The sequence below is a fragment of the Zingiber officinale genome, chromosome 2A, assembly GCF_018446385.1.
Source record: "Zingiber officinale cultivar Zhangliang chromosome 2A, Zo_v1.1, whole genome shotgun sequence".
Classification (NCBI taxonomy): Eukaryota; Viridiplantae; Streptophyta; class Magnoliopsida; order Zingiberales; family Zingiberaceae; genus Zingiber; species Zingiber officinale.
In genome coordinates, this window is record NC_055988.1 from 46,570,724 (window position 1) to 46,582,356 (window position 11,633).

Sequence of the window (11,633 nt, forward strand, 5' to 3'; positions counted from 1 at the left end):
CAAGTCAAACTTGACTTAATCTCTCTCATGGTTGATCTAATCCAACCATTTAATTCAAGCCAATTTAATATAATGAATCTAATTCATTTAATTAAATTAATTCAATGAGTTATAATATAAATTAGACTCATTGAACACATGAATCAACTTGAGTCCAACTCAATTAGCCCAATTAGGATTACTCTTAATCCAATTTGATTCATCACATGAATCTAATCCTCTTGGTTCATCATATGAACCTAATCTCCATCCACTTGTTCTTTGTGTGTGACCCAATAGGTTCTTGCAACGTTGGCAATGCCCCTAAACGCATTTAGGACCATAAGTAATGAGCGGTATCTAGCAATACATCATTACTACCCAAGTTACAAGAATGTTGAGATCCACACTACAATAAAAATGTTAGACAACAACACCACAAAGACAACGGTTTTAGAATAAACTGTTGTAAATTTGGTAAAAGACAACGGTTTTAGATAAAACCGTTGTCTTTGAGCTCCCATAAAATACAAAAGACAACGGTTTTGTGAAAACTGTTGTCGTTGAGCAATATTTTTTTAAATCAACAACGCATTTTACAACGGTTATCTAAAATCGTTGTCTTTAAGCACTTTTTTAGGCGATACGACAACAGTTTTGTAAACCGTTGTCTTTTACTTTATTCTTTCGGTGTTTTTCCCTCTCTGTGAAAAATTTTTGCCGCCATGTTTTCCGCCTTAGCCTTCCTGAGCCCTTCTTATCAGTTTTTATTTCCCTCTCTCCATACGATCTCTTCATGCTCCTGCTGCCGAAAACCTAAGCATCTTCATTCAACCCCTCTCCGGCGAACCCCTCTCCACAAATTTTTAAGTGGAGAGGAGGTGGAGGAAGGTGATGAGTTTGTTCACCGGAACATGCGCCAATGACGAGAACTCGCCGAACCTTGTTTGCTAGCTTGACTGCGTCTAGGGCATGGTCGATGCTCTCTCTTTTGTCCGGTGGAAGTGTCATCAGGTTAATGTCTCCCTTCACCTCTTTCCTCTGCTTACTCATTAGGGTTTCATCTTACCTGCTTCTTGATGAGGATGTTGTCGTTGAGATCTCCGAACATGAACTCGTCATCATTGTGGAGGAGTTTGGGTGAGGGGGATGAAGAGGGGACGAACCGAAGCCAATCCCCAAGGGGAAAACCAAATCTCCGGAGCAAATCTTCCCGGTCATCTCGCCGTCGAGTGCATTCTTGATTTGTTCGCCCCCCCAGTTTTCAGGGCTGTGTTAGTTGAGCACCATACGGCAGATCGAGATGTGGATTTCCTGGGCGACGCAGATGCGGGCCTCCTTCGGAGCTTTCTTCCTTTGGCTCGTCACTTTGGTCTACTTCACTCAGGTTCCCTTCCATTGGCTCTTATTTCCGACCTTGTAGAGTAGGGCTTCTTTGTCGATTCATTCTTGTACCTGCCTTTTTGGTAGTTTTCATTGATCTTGTTTCTCTGTAAAAGACGTAATTTTGATCGTCATTTTTATATACTTTGGCAGGGTTTCAGATCCTTTGTGTGGACTGCAATTTCTTACCAGATGAAAGACATACTGAAGTTATCGCCGTCTTCATCATAGTTTCTAGTTTCTATTGCTCATTCTCCATGGAGTATCAAACCAATTTATGGGTAACCACTTAACCGTCTTGTGTTTGGTGGTTCGAAGGATCTTATTGCCTGCTGCTTGCGTTGTGATTTGTACTTCAACACTTACAGACAAATGATCTGCATTTTATGTTAGCAATCACAATATGTAGCCAATTTATCTTATAAAATTGTTTTAGTAATCTGTATGCAATTCTAATTCATGACTCTTTTGTTGTTGATGTGCATGTTATCATGAGCTTGCTAACGGTTAAATTATACTAACTCGACGTGTTTATTTCTTTTGGAACACTAAACTTTAAATGACTTGGTCTTTGTATATTTTCTCATAATAGATACACATAGCTGGACTCACAAGAACATTTGGGCATTATGTGTGAGATCATACTATTTCTGATATTGATGCATGAAGGTGCATAACTTGTTGAGCAACACAAGGCAAATATGTCAGTATAAATTTCTTAAAACATAATATTTCATATCAAATTGTTTCCATATTTGTGATGCTGCTAAATGCATTTCTATTACTTCCATTTGCATTGCTCGTATGAATTAGCTTATCCACCCAAATCAAAGAATAAAGGAAAACAAATGTCAAACACGAATATTGTTCTCATGGTGATAATTATTTTTTCTTGTTGAACTCACCCAGGATATTAATCTTGGTGTTTCCCTTGGTTCAGCAACCCAGATCTCCATGTTTGTTGTAAGGATTTAATTTGATGTAGCTTTGAAATGAAATGTTGTGTATATGTTAAAGAATAGCTTACAATGTACTAATTTGCCCTTTTAAGGTTCCATTATGTGTTATGTGGCTTGGATAACGGGAATCAAGATGGATCTTGATCTTAATCTGTTAGAAACTGGCTCATTGATCATGCCAATACTAGTAATAGCATTCACGTTACAGGTAACTCATTGGGGTATGCTTGTTAGTTACACTAACTTCTGTTGTTGTTTTTCAGTTATTTTGAAATGCTAGGATTCAACCAAAATTCTTCCAGCAAGACTCAACTAATGGTACTTTTACAGGATGGAACTTCACATTACTTAAAGGGGCTTGTTCCCTTGCTGTGCTACTTGGCAATTGGTGCATGCTTCTTTGTTTTCAAATCCCCACTTGAGTAAGTCTCAAAAAAATTAAGTCTCCTCCTTAAGTGCATCTTTTTCATCATTATGGTTCAAATTTATGAACTTTGATATAAATTTAACTGACGAATACATGAAGGCATCAGCCAACAAGTTCCATAACCAGAACAGCTGTAGTGATTGTGGCTTAGCTAATAGCTATTAAAAAATGGTAAAATATTCTTCATAATTACCCATTAATTTCCTACTTGTTGGATTTACTCTTGAATTCAGCACGTACTTGCTTGCAGAGTAGGAGATGGCGAATTGCTGCTTCAACCAAACCATATTCCCCTGAACAAATTGAGTCTTACAATAGCTTTTTTACATATACTTTTAATTTGAGTTTTTCTTAGTTGCTTTCGTTTACCTCATGACAGGTGATGCTGAGACGGTTTTGTCCTCGTAAGACTACTCTATTGTTTGTTATATGAGATAAAACAAGGGTGAATATTTTCATATGTGCATTTTTCAGCTTCCCTATTGGAGACTACTAATCTAATGAAAATGAGTATTCATGTGCATTTTTAAAACAACGATTTTTAAAAACGAAAGCAACATATGGTATAGGTCACGAATATTTTCACTTGTGACGAGTTGAAATGATATCAGCTGGTTCTAACAGTTATACTGATCCATAAAATTGGTATAGTTAGCACAATTTGGTTTATGCCAATGTTAGTTCAGATCTTATTATAGGTTTGTAAAGGTTATATGAAAATGATTCACATGGTATAGGCCATCAACTAGCTGGTAAAATCAGTCTTGTTCAAAGTTTTGGACCATGGTCACTCTGGCTTGTTATGCCCAAAGAGAGTAGCACAAACAACACCACTAAATTAGAAGTTGAAGCTTAACTAAATATACCAAACTTGATTTCCTCTTGTTAGAGTCAAGTTTATTATGTTCTAGTGTACAATTTTGTTCATACTACTGTGGCTTTAGTTTTGCTGATAGTTTCATGCTATGTGATGGCCTTATTTCAGTCACAATTGAATGAGGCTATTTTAAGAGAGGATTATGGAGAAGCTGCAAAGCTGAAGTTGGCCATAACTGGTGCTACAAAAGGATATTGTTGGAGCAACATTGACTATTATGAATGTATGAAACTTGTCTTATACACTTATTGTATTTAATTTATATTCTAAGCACTCTTGTTGCCACAGAGAGCTATAGAGGAAGAGCGATACATCGATGCAACTTTCATTCGTGATCATGTTGGGGCAGGACTGGTCAGTTTATTGGAATTAACTTGTTGCCAATTCTTACATCATCTCCATTAAGCTATGCTTGTCCCAATTTTTTGGTTTCAGCTACATGAAGCTATTCACTCCATTGAGCTTTATTCATTTTGCTATATGCAAGCCTATAACAGTGGTTGCCAATTCTTATATATTGATTGAAAAAAAATCTTCAAATGTTGAACGCATACAGAAACTTAAAGCAATGTTCAGAAAGGGTGCATGCGACTTAAATACTGATGAAAAAGGTAGTTGCTCAGTATACTGCTTTGTGGTTTTTATGCAAACTGCACATCCTCAAGCTTTGAGATCTTACTAGAGTGTTGCTGCTGTAATGTTGAGACATAAGGTACATGACTTCCTCTATGATTCCTTCTTTCTATTGCTGCTGTTAGCTATTCGATCTAGCTGCTTTCACATAATACATGGTTTAAGATATAATGTCAAGTTTATATATTCATCAACTTTTTTCATGCTCACTTGCTTGACTACTCATGAAAATGTGAAGCGGCAACGTTTCTAATGCTTATTTGGCCATTCTTTTACTTAAACATTTCAGAAGGTCCAGATTTATGTACGTACTTCACAATTTGGTTTCTACTGTACAAAAGATGCAAAGCTGCAAGAAGTTTATAATTATTTATACATGTTGATAAGTTTTCTACTTTTGGAGCTTGTTTGTTTCAATAATCAATTTAGTTTGTAGTGGTTTATTAGATTTATTCGTTTCAATTATCAGTTTGCAATGATTATCAGTTTATACATGCATGTTTATACTTTTTTCTATGGCTTTAACTATATTTTATTTTCAGAAAAGGGAGAAAGCTGGGTTTACAAGCTAAGTCTATGAAATTCTATATGCAGAAAACGGACCAGTACGTGAAGATTGTTGTGGTCTGATAAACTTAATTTTATGGTCTTATCTTTTGTGGTTATGGTCTGATAAACTACTTGTGGTCATGTTTGGATAGCTTGTAGTAATTGTTGAAGTTTATAAATTTAAGTGAATGTACATATATGTTGTACCAGTTTTTGATTGAGACAACTGAATGTATATATGTTGAAAACAGTTTTTGTGAATGTATATATGTTGTACCAGTTTGTGTGCAAAAGAATTATAATGTTTTATCTATTCGCGATGCATTTTCTAATCAACATAGACAACGATTTTTTAACCGTTGTGAAAAGTATTCAAAGACAATGATTTAAAACTAAATTTTGAAGAAAGACAACAGTGTATTTGTTGTCAAAAGCATATCTGCGATCAAATTTTTGCAAAACTGGCAATTACAACGGTTTTATACTGTTGCAGAACTGTTGTCTTTGGTATTAAAAGACAACACTTTAAATCCGTTGCATGACTGTTGTCTAATGTGATCAAAGACAATGGTTTTAAACCGTTGTCTTTTACCACACATTTAACAACAGTGTCAGTTACAACGGGTTTAAAGGGCCTATGACAACGGTTTTTAACCGTTGTCTTTTAATGTTTTTGTTGTAGTACCAACATCACCTTGCGACTACTAATTGTGACTCCTCACAATATATGACAAGTGTCCTTCAATCCTAGACATCTAGATTGATTAATGTGAGGCATAGACCGTGTCATCCTCTAATCAATCTAAATCTTGAACTCCAAGTAGACTCACTCGATCAAATGAGCTCAATATCTCATATTGACGCATTTGGGCATGGCCATACACTTCGTGGTCTCACTCTATCAAGAATATCGATGTCTCTCCCGTTATATAGGAGGGATAGATCCCATCTACATAACTTATATCCCTCCGCATAATTCGTTACATACCCAGTAATCGCCTTTATTGTCCACCCAGTTACGGGTGGCGTATGACGAAACTAAGGTACATAACTCCTTATGTAGGGATCCATGGTGTCTTCAGGTCTAAGGACTAGTAGTCATACTAATAGTCACATGAGAAAGTATATGACACTCATATAACGATCCATGATACTTTCTCATGGTGGGTCGTTCAGTATACATTCTCTAATGCATACCCATGTGTCAACTTGATATCTCTATATCCATGACTTGTGAGATCAAGTCATCGAGTTGACCTACATGCTAGTCTTATTACATTAACATTATCCCTGAATGTTAATACTCAACTAGGAATGATTAAGAGTAGTGTTCCCTATATCATCTCACTATCGATTCAACCAATCGATTGATACAGGTAAGAACCTTCTACTCAAGAACGTTATTATACTTAGTTTATTTGGCACCAATACAAGTAATTATAATAACCAAAAACCAAATGCCTTTAAATATATAGAATATGATACAACAAGTCCATAATACAATCATCAAATGATTTGCTCTAGGGCTCTAGCTAACATTACCTAGAGTGGAAGTCTCACTTCGCTTCTTCTTAAGATCTTCCAGGTACACCTTGCAGTTCCTCTTCCAGTGCCCTATCTGACCGCAGTGGAAGCAGGTAGCATCCTTGGCGACCCCTCCTTTAGGCATCAGTGCCTTGCCTTTGCCCTTGGCTTGGGACTTTCCTTTGCCTTTGGGCTTGCCCTTGCCCTTGTGTTTCTGAACCATCAGAACAAAGTGGGGCTTTGCCTTCTTAAGGTTTAGCTCAGAAGTTCTCAATATGCTAAGAAGCTCGGGCAGTGGTTTGTCGATTTCGTTCATATTGTAGTTTAGAATGAACTGACTATAGCTATTCGGCAAGGATTGCAAGATCAGGTCAGTGGCCAGCTCTTGGCCAAGCGGGAATCCGAACCTCTGTAGGTTTCTATGTACCCAATCATTTTGATTACATATGGGCCTACGGGAGCCCCATCTGACATCTTGCATTGAAACAATGCCCTTGAGATCTCAAATCTCTCATGTCGCGCTTGTCCTTGATACAGTTGACGAAGATGTTCAACCATATTGTAAGCACCCATTAACTCGTGTTGCTTCTGAAGCTCAGAGTTCATGGTCGTGAGCATTAGGCAGGACACATCTAATGCGCCATCTTGATGCTTCATGTAAGCATCTTTGTCTGCTCGTGTGGCATTGGCAGGAGGAGCCTCCGGAATGGGCTGCTCCAGAACGTACAGTTTTCGTTCCTGGGTGAGAACTATTCTCAAGTTCCTGTACCAGTCCAGGAAATTTGCTCCGTTGAGCTTGTCCTTCTCAAGGACAGAACGCAGAGAGAAGGTGTTTGTATTCGACGTCATGGTTATCTACAACAGAAAAATGAAGAAAAATAAATATCAAATTCTTTTAAATCATTTAATTAGGCCTTTAACTAAATGATGCTCCCACTGAATTCTATAATTCATGTGGGACAAGATCCACATCATACTAACCCTTGAGTTAGCTTTGGCTAATACGCCCAAGATTTAGTATGATCGGTAGGTAACGATTTACCAATTACATCTCTGTGCAACTCTTATTTATAGGATCATTATCCGCAGTTATATTAAAACTTGAGTTAGCTTTGGCTAGTACGCCCAAGAATTAATATAAATGTGATTTATTGTTAGTTAGAGCCCTAGAGCCAATCATTTGATGATTGTATGCACTCATGTATATCATATTCTTGTATATATATTAAGGCATTTGGTTTTTTGCTTATTATGCTTATTTGTATTAGTGCCATATAAAATAAGTATAATAACGACCTTGAGTATAAGGTTCTTACCTATATCAATCGATTGGTTGAATCGATAGTGAGATGATATAGGGAACACTACTCTAAATCATTCTTAGTCGAGTATTAACATTCAGGGACAATGTTAATACAATAAGACTAGCATGTAGGTCAGCTCGATGACTTGATCTCACAAGTCATGGATATAGAGATATCAAGCTGACACATGGCTATGCATTAGAGAATGTATACTGAATGACCCGCCATGAGAAAGTATCATGGATCGTTATATGAGTGTCATATACTTTCTCATGTGGCTATTAGTATGACTATTAGTCCTTTGACCTGAAGTCACCATGGATCTCTACATAAGGAGTTATGTACTTTGGTTTCGTCAAACGTCACCCGTAACAGGGTGGACTATAACTGGGTATGTAACAAATTATGCAGAGGGATGTGAGTGATGTAGATGGGATCTATCCCTCCCATATGATGGGAGCGACATCAATATTCTTGATAGAGTTAGACCACGAAGTGCATGGCCATGCCCAAATGAGTCAACATTAGATGTTGAGCTCATTTGATAGAGTGAGTCTACTTGGAGTTCAAGATTTAGATTGATTAGAGGATGACACGGTCTATGCCTCACATTGATCAATCTAGCTGTCTAGGATAGAAGGACAATGTCACATATTGTGAGGAGTCACAATTTGTAGTCACAAGGTGATGTTGGATCTCGACATTTCTTGTAACTTGGGTAGTAATGATGTGTTGCTAGATACCGCTCATTACTTATGCTCCTAAATGGGTTTAGGGCATTGCCAACGTTACAAGAACCTATAGGGTCACACACTTAGGACATTTAGATGGAGATTTGGTTCATATGATGAACCAAGAGGATTAGATTCATTTGATGAATCAAATTGGATTAAGAGTAATCCAAATTGGGCTAATTGAGTTAGACTCAAGTTGATTCATGTATTTAATGAGTCTAATTTAGATTATGACTCATTAGATCAATTTAATTTAATGAATTAGATTCATTATATTAAGTTGGCTTGAATCAAATGGTTAGATTAGATCAACCATGAGAGAGATTGAGTCAAGTTTGACTTGACTAGAGAGGAAGAGGAAGAGTCAAGTTTGACTTGACTCTTTGCCACATCATGAGTGAGGTGGCAAGATGTGGACCAGTAGTGTTGTTCCACATCATCTTGTTTTGTCACCTCATGGGGGTTACAAGCCTCTATTGCATTTAATGTGGGTTGGCCACATTAAATGAGTGGAGGTTATTCATTTGCCACATCATTGTGAGGTGGCAAGAGGTGGACCAATGGTAATGGCTCACATCTTCATGGTGTGCCACCTCATGGGAGTTACAAGACACCTCTTAATGGCCTCCACTTAATTGTAATTAAGTGGAAATGGGGGTTACACAACCAAATGTGGCCGACCACTTTAGTGTGGGAAAGGAAATGAATTTTGGATTGAACTCCTCATTTTACTCCTTTCTTCTTCCTCTCAAGCTCTCCCTCTCCCTCTCCCTCTCCCTCTCCTCTTTGCTTGGCCGAATCTCACCAAGGTGCTAGCACACCTTTTGTGTGAGGTTTCTCCACCTACGTGTCCGTGTGGATACTTCTAGAGGACCGGCACTTGACGGTCTTGAGATCCGGCAACTCCTTGGAAGAGCGGGAACGCGAAAGGGCACGCAACAAGGGTAAAGTTCTCAACACATAGATCTAGGAGTAGATCTAAAGATTTTGAAACTCGTATTCGTAATTTTCGTTCGGTTTTCCTTGCACGGATCCGTTGGCCTTGGGTGATTCGGGGTTTTCGCAACGCGAATAGCGGTTTTCGCGGCCCGAAAAACCCAACATTTATGTCCTATCTTTCCAACCGTTGGAAGAATGCCTATAGTTGTACTCGATCCAACCGAGTTAACTAGGAATACTCAATCTAATTGAGTTTGTACTCGCCCATGCGTTGATAAGCGGGACCAAGATTATCCCTCCGTACACTACCAAGATAATATGTGTTGCTCTGCTTTGGTAGATTCAACAGCACAAGTGATCGAGGTAGTGATAGGTATCACGACACAATAGGCATTAGAGTTGATGCGTTTGAGATCTAATCTAATCAAGAGGGTGCATCTTGTACACGATTTAGATCTAATCTAATCGTTAGGCACTAATTAATTACTAATCATGCATCACATACACACAAGCAATTAATTAAATTTATTTGTGATTAGTCATGGCCCTACTACAATCTTCTCAAGCCAATGAGAAGATCGGATGGTCAACCTAAGGTCAACAGCTTCTCAAGCTCCTTCCTTTGACCACCTTGTGTTGCTCGCGCCTTCCTCGTAACTCCGTCTCGAGTGGACATTCCACGGCACCAATTTTGTACATTACAATTTTGAAACTCGAGTTACATTCGAGTCTAAACTAATTTACAACAAGAATATAAAATAGAGAAAGGCACGACGCACAGGTCGCGAATCAAATGTACAATACGCACAACACAAATGACGGCGCGCAGGCCGTAATATGAATTACAACACAAATCCAATCAGATTGGGTCTTTTTGGGCCATGACTATCACAAATTATACATAATTCTAAATTATGTAATTTCATTAATTTTCTGTAATTTTAATACTAATTTTTACAATTTTAAGAGTAAAATTTCCCGGCGTTCCCGTTTAGCGGTTTTCGGGGGCAATCGTGGAACAAATCCCCTTGCGGGGCCAGTGGCAGCACCCCTACCTGCGATCTAACCATTGCGAGTGTCCCTAAGCGATCCTACAGTGCCTTAGTCCGCTGTCCCAAAAAGTTTTGGGGTGAAACCTTGCTGTTTCAGAAAAATCTTCTCGGTAGTCGAAGCCTACAAGCGTATAAACACTTTTGCTTCGCTTCTACGAGAAAATTACTCATAAAAATCATAAAAAACTTAAATTTACAGAAAATCACAGAAGCTATATTTTTCATAAAAATATAATTAAACTCGTACAAGTCTTCGCATGTGGCTCTGATACCACTGTTGGGTTTTTCGGGCCGCGAAAACCACTTTTCGTGTCGCGGAAACCCCAAAATCCCCAACCACGGATCTGTGCGAAGTAAAAACTTTCGAAAACAAAATTACGAATACGAGTTTACTAACCTATAGATCTACACTAGAACTATATGTTAAGAGTTTACCCTTGATGTGTGCCTTTCACTAATCCCGCTCGTCCAAGGTGCCGGATCTCAAGTTGTCAAGGTAGACAACTCTCTATGCGTATCCACACAAACACAATAGGTGGAGAAGTCAAACAAAGGTGTGCTAGCACCTAGAGTGTTCGGCCAAGAAGGAGGAGAGGGAGAGGAGAAAGAACTCAAGGAGGAAGAAGAAGTGAATGATCCTATAACTGCGGATAATGATCCTATAAACAAGAGTTGCATAGAGATGTAATTGGTAATCGTTACCTACCGATCATACTACATCTAACTCAAGTTTTAATATAACTGCGGATAATGATCCTATAAACAAGAGTTGCATAGAGATGTAATTGGTAATCGTTACCTACCGATTATACTAAATTTTGGGCGTATTAGCCAAAGCTAACTCAAGGGTTAGTATGATGTGGATCTTGTCCCACATGAATTATAGAATTCAGTGGGAGCATTATTTAGTTGAAGGCCTAATTAAATGATTTAAAAGAATATGATATTTATTTCTGCATTTATTTCTATTGTAGAATTTCCATGACGTCAAACACGAACAACTTCTCTCTACGTTGTGTCCTTAAGAAGGACAAGCTCAATGGATCAAATTTCCTGGACTGGTACAGGAACCTGAGAATAGTTCTCACCCAAGAACGTAAACTGTACGTTCTGGAGCAGCTCATTCCGGAGGCTCCTCCTGCCACTGCCACGCGAGCAGACCAAGATGCTTACAACAAGCATCAAGATGACGCATTAGATGTGTCCTGTCTTATGCTCGCGACCTCTGAGCTTCAGAAGCAACATGAGTTGATGGGCGCTTATGATATGGTTG

General features: G+C 38.3%; 1 long non-coding RNA gene across 1 annotated transcript; it reads left to right on the forward strand.

Moving 5' to 3' along the window:
* Positions 1–3,804: 3,804 nt before the first annotated feature.
* On the forward strand, positions 3,805–4,821 carry LOC122039621. The gene is made up of 4 exons (XR_006128274.1): positions 3,805–3,848; positions 3,914–3,979; positions 4,061–4,337; positions 4,801–4,821. It is a non-coding gene; the product is annotated as an uncharacterized LOC122039621 (long non-coding RNA).
* Positions 4,822–11,633: the final 6,812 nt, after the last annotated feature.